The following is a 22,163-nucleotide window of genomic DNA, read 5'->3' on the forward strand; positions in this document are numbered from 1 at the left end:
CTCATACATTGGAAATACAATTCTCCACGTTTTCTGTAAAATCCATTATTTTCCCTTTCCAACACTGCAGCCATCTATTCATGAGTCCAAGGGGGTAGAGAATGGGGTCCTTGTGAACAAAATGATACAGGGAAAGGAGACTGAGAAGCACAGGAGAGAGTGAAGTCTCACTGGAGGGGTGAGAAGAGACATGAATGAATGGAGGAGGACCCTATCTGGCAGGAGGATTTCCGAGTCCTGGGGCCCCAAGCAGAAGTGATGTGAAGTAATCAAGAAACATCAAGGCTAGTGTGACTGGAGCCCCCCTGGAGCAGAGGAGAGGGATAGGAAACTAGATGATGAGCTTGGACTTAAGGAATAGGACACTTAAGAAGAAGAAAGTCAAATGCCATGATTTGCATTTTTTCCTTTAGTATTTATCCCTTTACTAAAGATTTAGTCCCATATCTCAACTTAGAGATCACAGACATGTTTCTTCAGAAGAGTACTTTCTGATGTTAGAATAATAGTCACCTTTAGAATGCTTAAGATGTACAAAGTAGCAGCTTTTCTAGCAAGTTCCTGCCTAGTTGCACTTTCTTATCTCCCTTTTAGATACAGAAGGATCAGAGGCCTACACTAATATATTCAAGAAATGGCTCAAGTGCAGGTTGTGTAACAGCTTAACAATCAGCTGCCTTTCGTCATTTTATTAATACCATTATAATCAGTGAGGTTTCCTCTCCAAACTTGTTGGAAGTAAACTTTTAGCTTTTGCAGTATGCTTCCATTTCTGATACTTTTTTTCACAGTCAAACCTACATATAGTACCCACTATTCTCTTTCAAGAAAACATTCAGAAACTCCTGTAATGCTCAAAACCCTGTATCACATCAAAACTCTTTATACTGTACATAAAAAATTCAAAGTTCCAAACTTAAAACAGTGAAAAAAATAATTGAATATTTTAAAAGACGCTATTTCCTAGGAGCTATCATTTTAGCTATCTGTAAGACAGATATTAGATTATTATTATTATAATGTTTATCAGTATTATCCCATTGATAATGCCACTGGTAGCTTTTATATTCAGAATGGAAGAGGAAATGCCATTAAGTTGCTGTGTCATAGATCCCCAAGACTACCCACAGGTTTGGTGGTTCACTAGAGGGATCATGGGACATAGCATATAGTTGTGTTTATGACTATGGTTTATTACTGTGAAAGAACATAAAACCCAAAAAAGAAAAGTACATGCAGGGAGAAGTCCTGAGGAAACCAAGCACAAGTGTACAAGAATCCTAGAATCCTAAGAGTTCTCTCGCATGGAATCACACAGAATGTACTTAATTCATTCATTGATGGACTAAGAAAATACATGTAGTGGTATCTACCAGGGAAATGCATTAGAGACTCGGTGCCAGGATGTACGTTAAGGGGTACTCACATGAAAAACTTTTGCTTACCATGTAACAAAATTCCAGACTCCCAGAAGGAAAGCATGTGTTCAGCATAAACCTTATTGTTTGCACAAACTGTTTCAGCATAGAGCCACTCTAACCTAATTAAGAAATTGTGGGAACCCTCTTGAAAAACAAGTGCCCAGATGCTGGCCAGTGGCCAATCTTTCAAGCAGGTCTTTCCAAGAACAGTTATCTCACAAATGACACAACTTTTTTTTATATGCTTTTGTCAATCTGAAAATTTAATCAGTCAGGCAAGGTGATTACTATGTAAGAGTTGCACATGTGTTCATGTACATGCATAATATATATAATATGTATTTATATATATATATATATATATATTTGTTTAGGGGTGGGTGTGGGTGTGTGTGTGGGTGTGTGTGTGTGTAGAAAGAAAAAAAGAGAAGTTGCTCAGTCATGTCTGACTGTTTGCGATCCCATGGACTGTAGCTGACCAGGCTCCTCTGTCCATGGGATTTTCCAGACAAGAATACCGGAGTGTGTTGTCATTTCCTTCTCCTATATATATGTATATAGTCAGTATGTTATTACAATAAAGACAAAAAATAAGATAATAGTGTAACATATGCTAAAAGCAAATGCTGGGGTTAGTGGTACTCTTTTGGATAAGAAAAGATCTGTAAAAAAAAATCTCTTATAAAGAGTTATTTGAGTAGAAACTGGAATGAACATGAGGAGTAAGAATAAACATTGAGAGTCATAGATGTAGAAAACAAACTTAAGGTTTCAAGGGGGTGGAGAGGACACAGGGAGGGGGTGAGGGATAAATTGGGAGATCGGGATTGACAAATATATACTGCTGCTGCTGTTAAGTCACTTCAGTCGTGTCCGACTCTGTGTGACCCCACAGACGGCAGCCCACCAGGCTCCCCCGTCCCTGGGATTCTCCAGGCAAGAACACTGGAGTGGGTTGCCATTTCCTTCTCCAATGCATGAAACTGAAAAGTGAAAGTGAAGTCACTCAGTCATGTCCAACTCTTAGCAAGCCCATGGACTGCAGCCTACCAGGCTCCTCTGTCCATGGGATTTTCCAGGCAAGAGTACTGGAGTGGGTTGCCATTGCCTTCTCCACAAATACATACTACTATATATAAAATACATAACAAATAAAGACCTCCTATATAGCACAGGGAACTCTACTCAATACTCTATTATAACCTATATGGGAAAAGAATCTAAAAGTGAATATATGAATATGTATAAATGATTCACTTTGCTGTATAGAAGAAACTAACACAACACTGGAAATCAATTATACTTTAATAAAAAAAAATTTAAAAGAAAACATTGAGAGTAAAAACAATTGAGGAAGGTAGAAAAGTAAAAGCAAGGGTTCTGGGGCAGATGTTTGCTAGCAAATCAAAGAAACAGAAAGAAGGCCAGTGTGATTTGAGCAGGATAAGCCATGAGTAGAATGGAATGAAATGAGGCCAAGAAATGTTGACAGAACAGAGAGCCTCCTAGGTCAGGGTAAAAATCTTTTATGTTAAAATATGTTTTGAATCAAATTTCCATTCCAGTGAGAATGGAAGCTACTGGAACACTTAAGGAGAGGAATGTCATGACCTGGTTTAGGTTTTAAAGAATTGTCATGGGAACTGTGCAGAGAATAATTTATAGGGGTGGGGTGGAAGCAGAAGAGATAATATAGGAAACTACTAGAGTAGTTCAAGAAGTAGGAAGTTTTTTAAATTAATTTATTTTTTTATTGAAGGATAATTGCTTTACAGAATTTGGTTGTTTTATTTTAAGAGGTTTTTAAGTTTTATTAAGTCCAACCATTCCAAGGAGAATTCAGTAAAAGAAAAATTCCATTCACATAATCTATTTACATGTGCTCTTTTGAAAAAAAGAAAAAGGAGGGAGAGGATTAAAGGTTCATGCAGAGGCTTTAGAGCTTGAAGTAGTATTAAAATATTGAAAAGAAAAGGTAATGTTTCAGTTTCCTGCATAAGAAAATCACAATTCAAAATGCATAAGTGTGAGCTGAATTCTTTCTACCATAAAATATGAATTGTGGTTGTTTTGATTAATGCTATATCAATGTTTTAAATAGCTCAGGTATTACTGCTTTGAGATCTTTGGAAGAATTTTAAAACTAGGGAAGCAAAGAGATGATCTGAAATGCATACGTTTGTACCCTTTATATAAGAAACATCAAATTGAAATTACAATTTCAACATACTACGTAGGCACTTAATTTAAAAAAAAGGAAAACTTTCTCATTGCAATTACAGACTAAGATTTTTCATTAAAATAATATCTCTCTTAGTTATGGGAAATAAATATATGACATATTTATTTAAGGGTTATCAATATTCCTTATTAACATAAGGAAAAAATCTAAAAAATAATTTTAAAAAAACAAAATTCCATTTTGCAATATAAATAAACAAAATTACATAGACTATAATACATTACATAGCGAGGCGGCCGAATCTTCCTTCAGGATATCAAGATGATGACCGGGAGAATGGGCTGACTGCAATGGAATGTGCACTGTGCTTGGAGAGAAGTGTGAATCAGTCACTACTGGAACTGCACAAACTGGCCACTGAAAAAAATGATCCCCTTCTGTGTGATTTCATTGAGACTCATTACCTGAATGAGCAGGTGGAAGCCATCAAAGGCTTATAGTCCTATATAGACTATATAGGACTTAGTGGTTTACAACAAGGACAGAGAAAATTATGTAAATAAATATTATGTGACAAAGCCATCAAAGACTTATAGTCCTATATAGACTATATAGGACTTAGTGGTTTACAACAAGGACAGAGAAAATTATGTAAATAAATATTATGTGACAAAGCAAATAAATAGTCACTTGATACCACACTTCTAGGGTTTTAACAAGGATAATCACAATATTTATGACTTAGGAATCTTACCAACTATAAGCATAATACAGAACTATCGAGTAATTCTGTGTATTTTTAATTAGTTTGATTAATTTTGATTAATTTTAATTTAATTAAGTAATTAAAAGCAGCAATATTCTTTTAGATGTGAGAAAATTACAATGGCTGCCCTCTACATTCACACCAGTATTTGCTGAACATGTTCAGTGTATGAAAGGTTGTGTATATTCAGAGGATTTTACACATATGTACATATGATCATTTTTAATACATGGACATGTGCATGAACACATGCAAACTGTTAAATACATTGTGTATGTGCTAATAACTAACATTTAAAGAAGGCTTATTACAATCCAGGTATTTTGTTTTTAATATATGATATTAAAATGGATGCCTACTATAATTATATAGGCATTCTTATTACTTTCAATTTTAAAATGATAAAAACAAGGCATATAATAGATAAAAAATATTCCTATGATTACTCAGTTTTTGAATAGTTGAATTGGGAATCCCCAAGAAGTTCAAATCCAAAGCCTTTGTTTTTAACAATTATGCAGTACCACTTCTAATATATACATATGCCCTCTACATGTTTGAATATTTCCATGTAGGGTAGTAGCAATTAGATGACTGAGACTGTTGGTGGTTTAGATGGTAAAGAACTGCCTGCAATGCAGGAGACCTGGATTTGATCCCTGAGTTGGGAATATCTCCCTGGAGAAGGGAATGGCAACCCACTCCTGTATTCTTGCCTGGAGAATTCCATGAACAGAGGCTACAGTTCATGGGATCGCCAAGAGTCAGACTCGACTGATCAACCAATACTCTCAGCTATAGATAAGGAGATTGGATAAATTCTGAGCAGTTTATTACAAGACAGCAAATAGAAAACCATGTTTAGGAAGGTCTCTGCAGCCCTCTAATAAAAGCCTCCACCACATACCTCAAACCCAGGACAAAGACAAAATAGATCAACCTTCTGAGGTTCCACTGTACACTTCCACTATTTATGCACATCTTAGGGAACAACTGGAGGTGTCAGATAATAAGAGGGAGAGAAATAAATGACTTGGTTTCCTACTTGTAATCTGGAGATTCTCTGTGACAATTAAACAATATACACTAGGTCTTAGATAAAAGCAAAGAAACTTTTGGTGGGTGACACCAGGGAAGAATTAGCATTTTATTCTTCAAGTTATTGGTATATATTTGACCATCACTGACTGAAATTTCAAATACAATACACAGAGAACAGGCAAAGTTTTAATGTATTGTTTGTTTTAAACAAAAATAAACACTGTTTTTACTCATAAACACACTTTTCAAAAATACATTGAAATTTTTAAACTTTAAAAAAAATAGTCCGTGCTCAGAAATAGCCAACGCTAGTACCAATCATAAGAACATCCCACCTATTGTTACTGGGGACAAATGAGATATTTGTCCCCATATTAGCTAAGTTATGATTTCTCTAATAATGCACATTCTTTTTCTAGAATAGGCATATTGTGTATCATGTGACACATTTGTTTCCTTCATTTACATCCAATTTAAAAACACCTTGGATAGAACAGGATAATATATAAAATTCCTTTAGGGTTCTATGTATATGCAGCCCTATTGGAATTAATCCACTCTTTGGGCATCCCATGAATGGCTCCAATGTAACTCCTTAGTCTGGGTTCAACTGTGGCTAAATGAGCAGACATGAAGATGGACATAAACCAAGCCTGTGGATGAGGCAGGTATTGATGTCTACATCAAACAGTAGCTTTGGTAACTGTGAAGAGCCAGCATTACTATCTTGGGTCCCTGACTTCACACAAGAATAGTATCTAATGCTTTTAGTATCTTAATATGTTGTGGTTTTAGAGCTCTTGTGTATATAATCCTATGAACAGTTAAAAAATAAAATAAAATCACAGCAAGCAACCCAAAACGTATTCAACACATACTCTTACATTTTGCTGGATATCATTAGACATTGACACATGCATGGATATGAGTTACTGCATATGACAGGGATCAACATATATAGGCACAGGCATGTGCTCAATGTATATGCTAACAAACATGAATGTACTCAAATGCAAGAAACCACAAACAAATATAGAAACACAAAGCTATGAAAATGCCCACAATGGAACTATACAGAGTAATATGCACTCATGGAAGGAGGCATCATATATTTATGTAAATACAAATACAAGTGGGATTGAAGATTTTCAGCTAATAGATGAGATTTCAAAGAATTAAACAGATGCATTCTTGAAAGGCATGAAATTTATTAAGGAACTCAAACACCAAAAACCCTTGGAATGTTTACCCTCCTGATGAAGTGATAATGAAAGAAGAAAATAATACTGTGAGGTCAGAAGGCATGTGCTAAGTGCCCATCGAAAAGCTGTTCTGCCTCTCAAGAGGAAGCGAGAGTTCTGATTTCCCTAAACTGCAATCAATTCTTCAATCCCTTACTCTGTGTATTCAAATTAATCTGAAAACACAAATGAGCCTCTCAATTTACTAGCAGGAGGTTAAATTTTTAGAAAATTCATTTTTCAAGGAGTCTAGAGTTCATCATATTCATGATTACCTAATTTGCTTTCCTGGACATGCAAAGTTATTCTCACTTAAGTAAGGGGAAGGAATAAAAGTACAGTCTGCACTACCAGAGCAAAAATTTAAAATAAAAATTTCTTTCAAACTCACTCAATTTTTCAAACATTCCCAGGCTTTAACATAACCATGTGCATAGTTCAGTGGATGGACCCAAATCCAGTAAGTAAATTTTATTTAAACTCATAAAAGCAAGTATCCTTATCCACATAAATTTCAGGAATTAAGAGTATATCTTACAAGTGTGCTGGTGTATTAATCACCCCTTCATTTACCAACATCTCCCCTACACTTCTATCACTCTCAAAATAACATGCCCTATGGCTCCTGAATGAAGAGTCTACATTGTTTGACTTATCCAGGAATAGAACCACTTGACAACTGGGCAATATGGATGTTACTAGTTTACAGAGTCAAGGGGTTGCAAAGAGTCAGACACAACTGAGCGACTGAACTGAACTGAACTGAGGAGCTCTGGGGAGTTTCTGCTCAAATATCCTTGTAGTGCTTGGGATTATTATTGAAATAGCCTAAGGGGAGATGAGCTGAAATTCATAGGATGGATGTTTATCATTTTAGATGTGGTGCTCTCTTAAGGAGGGATAAGAGTAGAGCCTGGACAGAGGTAGAACTCCAGTTTTCTTCTATTCTTTAAACTTGAACAGGACCAAGCTGCTAAACATGTTACTAGGATAATGCAGATGAAACATTCTTCTAATAGTTGTATTTTACATGATAATAGTATTAAAGACCAGTTAGAATTAGGGAGAAAAACGAGCACATGTTCTAGCTCTTTCTTCTCTGTCTTGGTAGAGATACTACACATGGAATCTAGAGATCTCATTGTGTAACCAGGAGCACACTTTACTGTTCCTGTGTGGCGGAGAATGGGCCTTGTTTGGGATATGTGCACTGCATTACCTGTTCTTCTCAAGACACTACTGTGTCTAAATGGCATAGAGAAGGATGATGTAGCCAAAGGAATTAAGCAGTTAGGTTTGATCTATGATAGATCAAGGGGAAAACACATGCCCACATAATTTTCATTTGTTTTGATGCTGTTATGGTACATAGAAACCATTCCAGCCATAGAAAATTGGTCTTCTGATGTGCACACATACTCTAGAGGTATGGTGTAGAGAGTGAGAGAGAGAAAGACAGACTGTTTTATGCTTAATGGAATAAATCAAGTTTAAAAAGCAACTAACCCAATCAACCTTAGAAGTCTTAGCTTGCACAGACTAAGAAGCAAAGAAATTTGTCTCAAATGATGCTTTCATTCTCTACCCATCACATTTCCAAAATTATTTTTAGTTGAATTCCAGAATATTACTTTCAAATATTTTAAAGTAGTATCTGAAAAATTATAAAATTTCACTTTGGAGGTTTTGAAAATCTACATAGAATGTTAGTTAAGCTTTAACTCAAAGCCCTTTTCCTCAGTGAAATGAGACAACTCAGACAAGTTCTGAGCTCTTAGTGCTAAAATCTTAATGCTTTTCTTGGTAGTAGTTACCACTGTTTCTAATTAGAGGTTTAATTGCATGCTATGTTGTTTAATGGCTATCTCTTCCACCAGAATGTACGCTGTGTAAAGACAGGGATCTAACTTTTTTTTGCAGACAGTAGGAGATACTGATTAAACACACAAAGTCCAGCAACGTATTACCAGGTCAGAGTCCCAGTTCATCCTCTTACTGCAAGTGTAATGATGGACAACTTCTACAACATCTTTGTAATTATTTCCTCCTCTATAAGGAATAATATAGTATTGACTTCCCAGGATGCTATAAGGAATTCACAGGTAACACATCTCTTGAAATCCCAGTTATGAAAAAGACACGTTAGAGTATGCTGCAGTGTGGTTTTTCATTAATTTAAGCATAGATAATTACAATGATAAAATTCTTTGATCAATCAAACACTGTTCATTAAATCTGAAAATTAAAGAAAATGACTGATGACTGGATATCAATAAAAACCTTGTCTAATACCTTGATCTTACTGATAAAAATATCTTTGTCTGTTTCTGAGTGTGTGAGCTTCTCAGACTTAATGAAAATTTAGTGAAATAGTGTTCTTGAAATGTTCAATGTTTCTCAGGGAGAAAGGAAGAGATAAGCCTCAAATAATTATAACTTGCAAGTATCATGCTTTAACTATCTTATCAGCCTTGTAGTTATTGTAGAAATGGATTTTCACTTTACAGGAATACAAAGTGGAAGTGAATCCTTGATGGAGTTCTCTGCACCTTGCTCACATGAAAACAGCATTCACCCTACCTTGGCAGAAGAAGAACCACAGAAAATAAACCAGATGACTGCAAATGCTGAAATCAAAGAGAATTGCCCCTTTTCCTATATTACAGTTTAAAAAAAACAAAAAACAAAAAAACAGTCTTGTCATAGTATGAATAGAACTTGGCTTGAGAAGTTACCCAAGGAACAGCATTTCCTCTATGGAAACAATTTCATCTGCAAATAGTGTCAACAGGATTTGAATGGAAACCTCAGCTGCACTCTAGGTCAAAATAGCAGAAAACTGAACTGTCAGTGGCCCCAAAACCCAATACATAGGCCAGCCCCATAGAATGTACAATGCCAAGAGTGAGCATACCACTCTGGTGGGGGATGTTGATAAGGGTGCAGGCTATGCATGTGAGGTCAGGAGGTGCATGGGGAATCTCCACATCTTACTTTCAATTTGGCTGTGAACATTAAACAGCTCTAAAATTTTTAAATAAAAAATAGCCATCGTAAAATTAGTAATAGAAGGAAACCTTCTCAACTTTATAAAGAACACACGTATACACACACAGAACTCTTACAGGTAACATTATACTTAAAAGTGAACGCTTTCTCCCTAAGATTAGGGGTGTATGTGTGTTAGTCATTTGGTCGTGTTGGACTCTTTGTGACTCCATGGACTGTAGCCCTCCAGGCTCCTCTGTCCATGGGATTTTTCAGGCAAAAATACTGAACTGGCAGTGGCCCTCAAGCCTAATACACTGGCCAGACCCATAGAATGTACAATGCCAAGGGTGAACGTACCAATCCGGTGGGGGATGTTGATAAAGGTGGGTTGCCATTCCCTTTTCCAGGAGATGGTCCTGAGCCAGAGACTGAACCCAGGTCTCCTACATTGCAGGCAGATACTCTACCCTCTGAGCCACCAGGGAAGCCCAAGATTAGGAAATGCAAGAGCAAATTCCCATGGACAGAGGAGCCTGGTGGGCTGCAGTCCATGGGGCCGTGAAGAGTCGGACAAGACTGAGCGACTTCACTCTCACTTTTCACTTTCATGCATTGGAGAAGGAAATGGCAACCCACTCCAGCGTTTTTGCCTAAAGAATCCCAGGTATGGCGGAGCCTGGTGGGCTGCCGTCTATGGGATCGCACAGAGTCGGACACAACTGAAGCATCTTAGTAGTAGTAGTAGTAGTAGTTAACAGAATGTTGCAAGTTCTAGCCAGCACAGTAAGTCAAGACAATGAAATAAAATGGGTACAGTTTGAAACAGTACTGTCCCTAATTGCAGTCAGCATGAGTTTCTATGTAGAAAACTCAAACTTAAAACATTTAAAAATGAATCAAGTGAGTTTGTCTGGAGGATAAAATGTACATATATCTCATATAAATTGTATTTAGAGTTCAGAGTAGCACTAAATGTGTGGCCACTAACATTAAAAAATATAATACCATTTATATAGTCCCAAATGAAGTAATTAGCTGTCAGTTGGACAACAGATTTATCGGACTTGTATGGTGAAAACTACATATATGGCAAGAACAAGATGATGGAGGAGCAGGTAGACATGGAGTACATCTTTCTCCATGGATACATGGGGAATAAACCTTCAGACACAGAAGTGCTTGCAGAACACAAGCTGAGAACAGACAGGAGTACCTGACCAGCGGAAAAGAATATATAGAACCATGCAAAACTCAGTAGGACAAGGAACTAGGGGGAAAAATAGGAGTGTTAGGAGGACTGGACTTGCCCTCAGTGGGCGGGGGAATTGAAGCAGGGGTCTAATCCCCACATCAGGGCAATTGTCTGAGCCAGAGGAGAAACACTGAAGGATGAGAGTGAAACAGCTGATCTGCAGCAGCCTAAATGGAATGAGAATCAGAAAGTCCTTGCTGCAGCCATACATACCCTGGACAGGGATGCAGTCTCCTGGAAGGCAAAGCAGCTGGGAGCTGGAGTTTAGGGATTGTGGAGCAGTCCCAGGGCGAGGACTGCTGTTGACTGTGGAGAGATGGATTGAGGGGGTGTGAGGGAGGAGACTGTGGTGGGAAATGCCTGTGGAGGAAAGCTGGGCAGCCATGGAAGCAAGGAGATACTGCTGAGTCACAGGTAGGGGGTGGAGCCTTCACCGAAGCCTCCCTCCCCCACACACCAGCATTGGCAGATGAATATCAGAGGGGCTGGCCCATCAAATGCCTGACACACTGAACTACAGAGCAGGACCCCATCCAGGGTGCTGCTCCTTTAAGTGAGTGATGTGCTGAACTACAGAGTAGAACCCCATCCAGGGGGGCCCCTCTATGTGTATGAAGCACTGAGAGAGAGAAGAACCCCAGGCAAGGGAGCCCTGTAAGTGCCTGAATGGGCAGAGCTACGGAGAAAGACTGACCAAAGAAGCCTTCTGATTGCCAGCTACAAGAGGCTCAAAAAAGACACTGATAGGGCCATAACTCCTGTGGTAGAGCCAGTCTGTGTCCCTGCACACTTGATGCTGCCAGAGTCCCTGCAAGTCCCCAACACGGAAAAGGAAATAGTCAATCAAATCCAAGAGGTGCGAAGAGTCCCATACAGGAGAAACCCAAGGAGAAACACACCAAGACATATACTAATCAAACTAACAAAGACTAAACACAAAGAAAGAATATTAAAAGTAGCAAGGGAGAAGCAACAAGTAACATACAAGGGAAACCCCATATGCTTAACAGTTGATTTCAGGAGAAAGTCTGCCAGAAGGGAATGGCAGGATATATCTAAAGTACTGAAAGGGAAAAATCTACAATCAAGATTACTGTACTCAGCAAGGATCTCATTCAAATTTGATGGAGAAATAAAAAGCTTTTCAGACAAACAAAAGTTAAGAGAATTCAGGACCTCCAAACCAGCTTTACAGCAAATGTTAAAGGGACTTATACAGTCAAGAAATATAAGAGAAGAAAAAAGAGCTATAAAATCAACCCCAAACAATTAAGAAAATAATAATTATATATCAATAATTACTTTGAATGTAAATGGATTAAATGCTCCAGCCAAAAGACACAGACTGGCTGAATGAATACAAAAACAAGACCCGTATATATGCTGTCTACAAGAAACCCACTTCAGACCTCAAGACACATATAGACTGAAAGTGAGAGGATGGAAAAATATATTCCATGCAAATGGGAAGCAAAAGAAAGCTGGAATAGCAATCCTCATATCAGAAAAAAATAGACCTTAAAATAAAGAAGATTACAAGAGATAAGGAAGGACAGTACATAATGATCAAGGGATCAGTCCAAGAGGAAGACATAACAATTGTAAATATCTTTGCATCCAGCATAGGAGCACCTCAATATATAAGACAAACACTAACAGACATAAAAGGAGAAATTGACAGCAACACAATAATAGGAGACTTTTAATACCCCACTCACACCAATGGACAGATGATCAAAACGGAAAATTAATAAGGAAACACAAGTCTTAAATGATACATTAGATGAGATGGATCTCATTGATATCTTCAAGACATTCCACCCAAATGCAGCAGAATACACCTTTTTCTCAAGTGCACATGGGACATTCTCCAGGATAGACCACATATTGGGTCACAAATCAAACCTCAGTAAATTTAAGAAAATTGAAATCATATCAAACATCTTTTCCAACCACAAGACTATGAGAATAGATATCAATTACAAGAAAAAAACACTGTAAGAAACAGAAACACATGCAGATTAAACAACATGTTTCTAAATAACCAACAGGTTACTGAAGAAATCAAAAGGGAAATAAAAATTTCTAGAAACAAATAATAATGAAAACACAACTCAAAACCTAAGGGATGCAGCAAAAACAGTTTTAAGAGGGAAATTTATAGCAATACAATCCTACCTAAAGAAGCAAGAAAGACATTGAACATAAAACCTAACTTTACACCTAAAACCACTGGAATAAGACCAAAAAAACCCAAAATTAGTAGAAGGAAAGAAATCATAATGATCCAAGCAGAAATAAATGCAAAAGAAATGAAAAAAGCATTAGTAAAGATTAATAAAAGTAAAAGCTGATTCTTTGAGAAGATAAGCAAAATTGACAAACTTCTAGCCAGACTCATCAAGAAAAAAAGAGAGAAGAATCAAATCAACAAAATTAGAAATGAAAAAGTAAAGTTTACAATAGACAATGCAGAAATACAAAGGATTATAAAAGACTATTATGAACACCTGTATGGCAATAAAATCGATAACCTGGAAGAAATGGACAGATTCTTAGAAAAGTTCAATCTTCCAAGACTGAACCAGGAAGAAATGGAAATTATGAACAACCCAATTACAAGCACTGAAATTGAAGCTGTGATTAAAAAAAAAAAAATCTTTTTTTTTTTATGGCTTCACAGATGGCTTCACAGGAGAATTCTATCGAATATTTAGAGAAGAGCTAATGCCTATTCTTCTAAAATTCTTTCAAAAAATTACAGAGGAAGGAACACTTCCAAACTCACTCTATGAGGCCACCATAACCCTAATACCAAAACAAGACAAAGACAACACAGAAAACGAAAACTGCAGACTTGTTGGGAGAGGAGAGAGCATAAGCAATAGTGATGGGATTGGTTGAAATGGGGAATAAACAGATGGCTAAAGCAGGAAAATCCATAAATATATTTACAGGCTAAGAAGCAGCTTTTTTACTGTTATTAATAGCTATTCCATTTCATTGCATTGTAAATATCACTTCAGAAATGTGCCTAAATGCACATGAATTTTCACAGTTCTTTTTCTATGTTGGGATTAAGTATAGCCCCAAACAGGAATCTATAGAGGTAATTACATAATTTATTGCTCAAAAACTCAGTCACTGGAAATTATTCAGGCTCACTGAAGGATTTCTGACACTCCACATTTTTAGACTTTTTTCCCCCTTCCTCTATCATGAGCAGATTCAGTCTGGAAATGGCATGGACTTGTCAAGGCAGCTCTCCTTTCCCCATTAACAAAACGAAACTTGACTAAATTTGTCAGAGTTTGAGTTCACTGAATACTCAAATTATTGGAGTTATAGTTTCAGGGTTCAGTTACTGAACTCATTTTAAGTTCTGTTTTATAACTAAATGAATAAAAATACAAAATTCCTTTTCCAAGTAAAACCTCTTTCTTTTCATGTGTTGTTGTTTAGTCACTAAGTCATGTCTGACTCTCTTGCAAACCCATGGTCTGTAGCCCACCAGACTCCTCTGTCCATGGGATTTCCCAGCCAAGAAAACTGGAATGGGTTGCCAATTCCCTCTCCAGGGGATCTTCCCAACCCAGGGATCAGATCTGGGTCTCCTACATTGGCAAGTGGATTCTTCAGCACTGAGCTACCAGGGAAGCCCAAATATGTATACATGAAGCTTCATTTATTCTCCAACCTATGTTTTCCTCCAATTTTCTCCCCCACAAACTTTTATACACTACAAAAGATTAGGAAAAGGAATGTATCATGTACTCTTATCATTTTAATGTTCATTTATCACAAGACAGGAGACAGTCTATTTTATAAGTTTTCCCATTAAACCCTCTGAGCAAAAAACAGGGAGAAAGAAAAACAACCCCAAAAATAATTTATTCAGTTTAATTTGTGCCTACAGATTTGCTATCACATTACTCTAAAATGAAAGCTTTCTCTTAAAGGTAGAACATGAACGTTCTTGGCAATTACAGAAGGCTGTCCTTCAGTGGGCAAAGCTGTAAACAATTTTATGAAACTAATTTTAATACCCTGAGCTACTGCATCTATTCTCTGGCTCTGGATAGATGAGACCAAGTTCATTGGTATAAAGTCATTTTAATTATAATGTCACTCATCTCTCAGGTCCTGCGGGTGTGTTAGCAAGCCCTCCCTATACGCATTGTGCTCTGTTCTCTGGAGTTCTCTCTTGCTGTTGTCGTTGTTTAGTCACTGAGTCGTATCTGGCTTTGTGACTCCATGGCTGTAGCCCACCAGGCTCCTCTGTCCATGGGATTTCCCAGGCAAGAATACTGGAGTGGGTTGCCAGGCCCTCCTCCAGGGGGTTTTCCTGATCCAGGGATCAAATCCTAGTCTCCCGCACTGGCGGGTGGTTCTTTACCACTGAGCCACCACCAGGGAAGTCTGGAGTTCTCTTTGGCTGCCTCCAAATTGGATGACCTTCAGTCATGCTACAGGTTTTGGGGGCAGCTTCACAAATGCAGCTTGAATCTTCTAGAGAGTTCTAATGATTTGAGGATGGGTTGAGATTGCTGCTGCTGCTGCTAAGTCACTTCAGTCCAACTCTGTGCAACCCCATAGACGACAGACCACCAGGCTCCCCCATCCCTGGGATTCTCCAGGCAAGAACACTGGAGTGGGTTGCCATTTCCTTCTCCAATGCATGAAAGTGAAAAGTGAAAGTGAGGTCGCTCAGTCATGTCTGACTCTTAGCGACCTCATGGACTGCAGCCCACCAGGGTCCTCCGTCCATGGGATTTTCCAGGCAAGAGTACTGGAGTGGGATGCCATTGCCTTCTCCGTGGGTTGAGATTGGGGAAGATTAGATATTAATGTGCTGTCAGCCAATGTTTATTTTAGATTCTGCTTCTCCTCTCACTTTTGAAAGTCTTAGGTTAGCTCCCAGCATTTCACTCCCAAACTGTTACATTAAACCCTCTCTTTAATCTATCCATCCAGTCCAGTCAGTTCAGTCTCTCAGTCATGCCTGACTCTTTGCAACCCCATGAATCTTAACACACCAGGCCTCCCTGTTCATTACCAACTCCTGGAGTTCACCCAAACTCATATGCATTGAGTTGGTGATGCCATCCAGCCATGTCAATTTCTGTCATCCCATTCTCCTCCTGCCCCCAACCCCTGCCAGCATCAGAGTCTTTTCCAATGAGTCAACTCTTCACATGAGGTGGCCAAAGTATTGGAGTTTCAGCTTCAGCATCAGTCCTTCCAATGAACACCTAGGACTGGTCTCCTTTAGTATGGACTGATTGGATCACCTTACAGTCCAAGGGACTTGCAAGACTCTTCTCCAACACCACAGTTCAAAAGCATCAATTCTTCAGTGCTCAGCTTTCTTCACAGTCCAACTCTCACATCCATACGTGACCACTGGAAAAACCATAGCCTTGACTAGACAGACCTTTGCTGACAAAGTAATATCTCTGCTTTTTAATATGCTATCTAGCCATAGTCAGCCTGTAAAGACATTTTTCTAAACCAGAGATTTTATCCGGTTATGTAATACACAAAATTAAATCAAAACAAGACAAAAAGTAATAACTTTTTGACCAAAATTATGACCTCCCATTTTACTATAGGATAACATGACTTCATAATTCAGTTTGTCTACATTTAGAACTTTTTATCCAAGAACACCATTGCTCAGTCCCCATAAGGTGCACTAAATGCAATAAACTCAGTTTGTTCTTCTCCTATGATACCCTGAAGGTTCACATTTTCCAAAACTTTGCTCAGCTCTTTCTAATGTGGTCCCATGGCTAATGACTGTCTTTTAATGATCAGTTTAAAGGACAAATCCCCAAGGCTAATAAATTCTTTGGAGTTAAAAGGTTATAAGCATGCTTTCTATCCTGCTATTTCCTCTGCTTCTCCACCATGGAACATAATCACATGACTTCAAAGTAACTAAGTCTAAATTTGTCTCCCACTTAAACATTCTTGTGTGTATAATACCAAGGAACGCAATAGATATATATGTATCCAGATACAGTGGGTAATTGATTAAATTTATGGAGAAACTACTTTCTAATTAAAGGAAACAAGAAATGAAAATGGTGAGCTTAAGAATTAAATGAGAATACAGTGAAAAAACAGGCACAGATCTTCAAAATACTTATCTTGATTAGTTAAAAATTCAGCCTGATTAGAAAAAGTATCTGCCTTTAGAAATTAGGTAATAAAATATGCTGTTTCATCAGAAAATTATGCACAAATTCAGCTGCTTCAATATGCGGTTTGCCCATTTAATTACACAAAAGACTGAGGGAGGAACACAGCTGGGTCTGTAGATTATGAAATGGGATGAACCACAAATTCATCTTTATTAAAATGATTAAGCATCATCTCACTTACATACAAATCCATCAATACTATCCAATAATCTGTTTATTTCTCTGCTTTCCGACAATAATCTACCATCTGCCAAAATGTGATAATCTAGCAGCAAAGTCATGCAAGATAACACCAAATCTATGTAGGTAAGGCAATCCCTCTAATTTCTTACCTCTTTGCATGAAAAATAGCACACAATTTATGATGGGAGGAGTGTTATACTGGTATGTTTCCAAATAATCAGCAGTGAAAAATCTGCCTGCAATGCAGGAGACATGGGTTCAATCCCTGGGTTGGGAAGATCCCTTGGAGGAGGGCATGGAAACCGACTCCAGTATTCTTGACTGGACAATTACATGGATAGAGGAGCCTTGCAGGCTACAGTCCATGGCATCGCAAAGAGTAGGTCAGGACAGAGTGACTAACCCACAGGGAGAAAACAGGTTTTGATCTGATGTGTCCCAACTGTGTCTAGTACTAGTTGTAATGAGTAAGTTAAATAACATACTAAACATACTAATCTAGCAATACTTATGGATTCCTAAAAGTTTGTATTGTCTCAGTTCAATTCAGTCGCTCAGTTGTGTCCAACTCTTCGCGACCCCATGGACCGCAGCATGCAAGGCTTCCCTGTCCATCACCAACTCCCAGAGTTTACTCAAACTCATGTCTATTGAGTCAGTGAGGCCATCCAACCATCTCATCCTCTGCCATCCCCTTTTCCTCCTGTCTTCAATCTTTCCCAGCATTAGGGTCTTTTCAAATGAGTCAGTTCTTCGCATCAGGTGACCAAGTATTGGGGTTTCACCTTTAGCATTGTATTGCCTAGGATAGTGAAATTAAGCACCAATAACAAACATTGAGATTACTAACTACAAAATTTGACATTAAAACAAACTAAAAAAAAAAAAATCCAGCTACCATCTTCTACATTTGAATACTGAAAACACAAGAAATATCCAATATCAAAATAACTTAGCAAGCTTTAGATTAAGAAAGAAACAAGAAAATGATTCATGGAAAAGTCAATGTTTTTTCTCCTTATTTTCTCATTCCTTCAGGTTCTTTTTATGTTTTGGAGTGTAGAAAACATTATCACAAACTATTCCTTGTTTATGGATTGGGGTATTGGGGAAATACAGACAATCTCTACTGGTTTCTTTCCTTTTTGTAAAAATGAGTATAGTGATACTTATTCTTAAAATGTTGACAAGGGATCAAAGATATTAGGTGCAGCACATATTTGGGGAATGCATAGAAGGTACAAAACAAATGTGAGTTAATTCCTGGCCTATTTCTGAAAGTCACGGTATAGCTGAAAAAGAGTCTGCATATCCCAGATTCAGATTTCTGTACGACTTATTGGCTGTCTGAACTTGGGAAATTATCTTTATCTGACAGCTGTTCTGAGTCTTTTTCTGTAAAGTAGATAAAATAATGTTTATTTTAAAGGGTTGCTGAAAGATTAGAGTGAATACAATATATGATGTCTTCTCATAACATACATTGCCCAAAGTAGGTAAGCTTAAGATTAGCTTGCTCCCTTCCTGTTCTTTTCTCAGCCTTCCTTTCTTTCAACCAAAATGTCTATATGTTAACAATAAGTGCATGGGTCCCATGAGGGTGCAAGGAGCAATATTTATATTAATTTTGCTATTTTTGGTGTCATCAAATTGGGTAAAAGTAGCTCTCAGATCAGACTAGACCTCTGATCTACCATTTGGAAATTTAAAAACTATTTTATATGTACATCTTTGGTTTCAATGCAAGTATCCCATCTGGAAATTTATTTTTGTTGAATCAAATATGTATTAAAAAGGATATGTGCCAAGGATCCCTATAACTGAGGCTAGCAGCTTATTTGCTTGAAATGGCTTAAACAGGGCATGGCATCTCTTATTTTTCTTACAGTGATTTATTTTCTGGAATTAAAAAGAAGTGAATGTAAATAAAGCCAATAGAGGGATCTAGCCTCTGCAATGATTAACTGACAAGTCTTGGTTGAATTTGAACCTATGCTTCCTGTTGTTCTGTATTGCAAGACAGGCTCATTAAATTGAGTCTCTGAAGACTTTGTTCCTGTAAAAACCCTTAGAGAATATAGCAAATCAAAAGCAAATGCACAATTGGCAAACAAAAACTATAGCAAATGGAGCTAACTATGACAGAACAAAATCCAAATCCCCTGCCTATTAAGAGAGAGATGAGGATAGACACTGAAATTAAGCATTTATTTTTCTAAGATAGTACAAAGGAGAAAAATTGCAATTATGTTCTAAGATATTTGGAAACTTGTATGTTGGAAGAATTTATCTGTGATGTTACCAGCATTTGTTACATTCATTACAAGGGACACTTTTGTACTGGTTAGCTATTGAGAAATCCTCAGACACTGGAATAAAAGAGAAAAAACAAATTAAGAAATTACAGAAAGGAAATAAGATTCTGAATCAAAGCAATAAATATGAGGCCAGTTGATGGCAACAATAACAAACTGGGAAGGAGTACATGGGGTCTTAATACCAATCCTCTACTGACTAATCAAGTGACTCTGGGCAATCTACACTATCTATTTTCTCAAGTTTGTATGCAATTTATTATACTTGAGATATACATTCCCTCTAGCTTTAAGTATATGTAATTTCATTTGATAAATACTAAACATTTGCTGTGAAAAGTATTTTGATAGGTACTAGAAGGGAGTGCAATGATCTATATTGTCTTGTTCTCCAGTTTATTTCAACCTAAAGCAAAAAGAGACTATTTAGAGGTAATTAAATTACAATTAAAGTTGTATTTATGAAAATAGGATGAAGACCTATTTTCATAAATTCAACTGTACTCTTTGACTACAATGTAAGATGCCATGAAAGGAGAGCTCTGACATGTGGGAAAAGGAAGACAAATCATTAGAGACCTCAGGATTGAGGGGAAAAGTAGTGGCAGGTAGGGTGTCCTATGACACCCTCACAAATAAGACACCCATTTCACTAAAGTAGTCGTTAATATGCTAACCTTACCTCTTTGGCTCTGAGCACTAAATAAATTAGGTATCCCTTTTTCTTTATACTTACCTGATAAGTATACTTACTTTATACTTATTCACTTAGTTATGGAATACTAATAGATACACTGCTATTCCCTTTTCCCTCCTCTGTTTTTTGTCTTCCTTCTGCATGTTTGTGTTCTTTACCTGCTCTACCTCTAAACGGGAAAACAATTAAGCCAATCAAGCTTCACATCAAACTTTGGAGTTGATCTTAGTTAACACACAGGTCAGCAGACTGACATAGATGCAGATGGTGGATCCTTGAGGAGAAATGGGTCGTCCTTGTCTTCAGAGAGATGATATCTGATTTCACTTACATAAATGATTCCAACACCAAGCAAATTAAATACTGTAAAAGAGGAACAAGCAGAGTTGTGTGCTGAACAAAAAGGTTGAGAGCAAATCTCTCTGGGATTGTAAGAAAAAGTATCTTGGAAGGATATTATTTGAGATAGACTTTGAACGATAGGAAGAAATTTGACAGATTATAGCAGCAATGAGACAGCATAAATAAAACAATGTAAGTGAAGACAGGGAGGTCGGGGTTTATAATCACAATCAAGAAACAGTATGTCAAACAATTTGGCTACTACTAATAGAGGAGTAGATAATAGAGGGAAGATAATACTTGAGAGGAAGGAGATTCCAGTATTTGGCCAAGAGTGTGTTTACTATTAAATATTTCAACACTGCAGCAACTTGACCATGCGCACCTGTGCACGCACACACATGTGTGCACACCGTCATTACGTTCCTGCCAAGATGATGCAGCTGCCGTTATTGAGAAGTAGGCGAATGGAAAAGATGTCCGCGGGGCAAATCCAGTTAAAGGGCTACTTAAGATTCTGAGGAGATATCAAAGGTCTGAACTAAGGTATTAAAAGTGGTCATGTGACAAAAGGATACTTCTCTTAAAAAAAAAAATTTTGGAACCTTCATAGTTTGGAAAATTCAGCGGAAATAGAGATGAAAGGAAAGAGTATTCAGTTTAAATACAAAGCTTTTAAAGCATTTACAACTCTCACAAAAGATGGAAGCAGTAAAAAGCCAGAGCATGAAAAAGCCTCGAAGAAGCATTTATTCTAACTAGTATTTATTTCACATTCAATACACCCCTCCCCAACCCATGGCTGAAAACCTCTCTGTAGGATATAAAGCTATTGAGAACTGAAGCTGCTGCTGCTAAGTTGCTTCAGTCATGTCTGACTTGGTGCGACCTCATAGACCGCAGCGCACCAGGCTCCCCCGTCCCTGGGATTCTCCAGGCAAGAACACTGGAGTGGGTTGCCATTTCCTTCTCCAATGCATGAAAGTGGAAAGTGAAAAGTGAAAGTGAAGTCGCTCAGTCGTGTCCAACTCTTAGCGACCCCATGGTCTGCAGCCTACCAGGCCCTCGGTCCATGGGATTTTCCAGGCAAGAGTACTGGAGTGGGGTGCCATTGAAGAGGCAGAAGCAAACAATAACAGAAAAACAAATCTCTCCTGACCTTCACGACAAAACCTTAGCTACAAATAGGCTAAGTTAGGGAACAGAAGTCAGTCATATCAACAGGCAACAGAGCAATTTTAGCATGCTTTATTTTTGTTGAAACAATTGCAAATTGATTAAGCAGCCCAACTTAAAGTTGTATTTATTTTATACTAGTATAATTACTGAATCAAACGAAATAAAAAATAAAATTTATTTTAGCATTATTTTTTATTTCTCCAGGTTCTCAAATTCCTTGCTCATATCTTTATGTGGGCATATTTTACAGTTAAAATTACAGTGCCTGTACTTTTTATATTCTGTTTTTCATGTATATAAATTATACATGGTTTTCATGTTGCATTGTGGGTTATACATTTATATTT

The sequence above is a fragment of the Bos taurus genome, chromosome 29, assembly GCF_002263795.3.
Source record: "Bos taurus isolate L1 Dominette 01449 registration number 42190680 breed Hereford chromosome 29, ARS-UCD2.0, whole genome shotgun sequence".
In the NCBI taxonomy this organism is placed as follows: Eukaryota; Metazoa; Chordata; class Mammalia; order Artiodactyla; family Bovidae; genus Bos; species Bos taurus.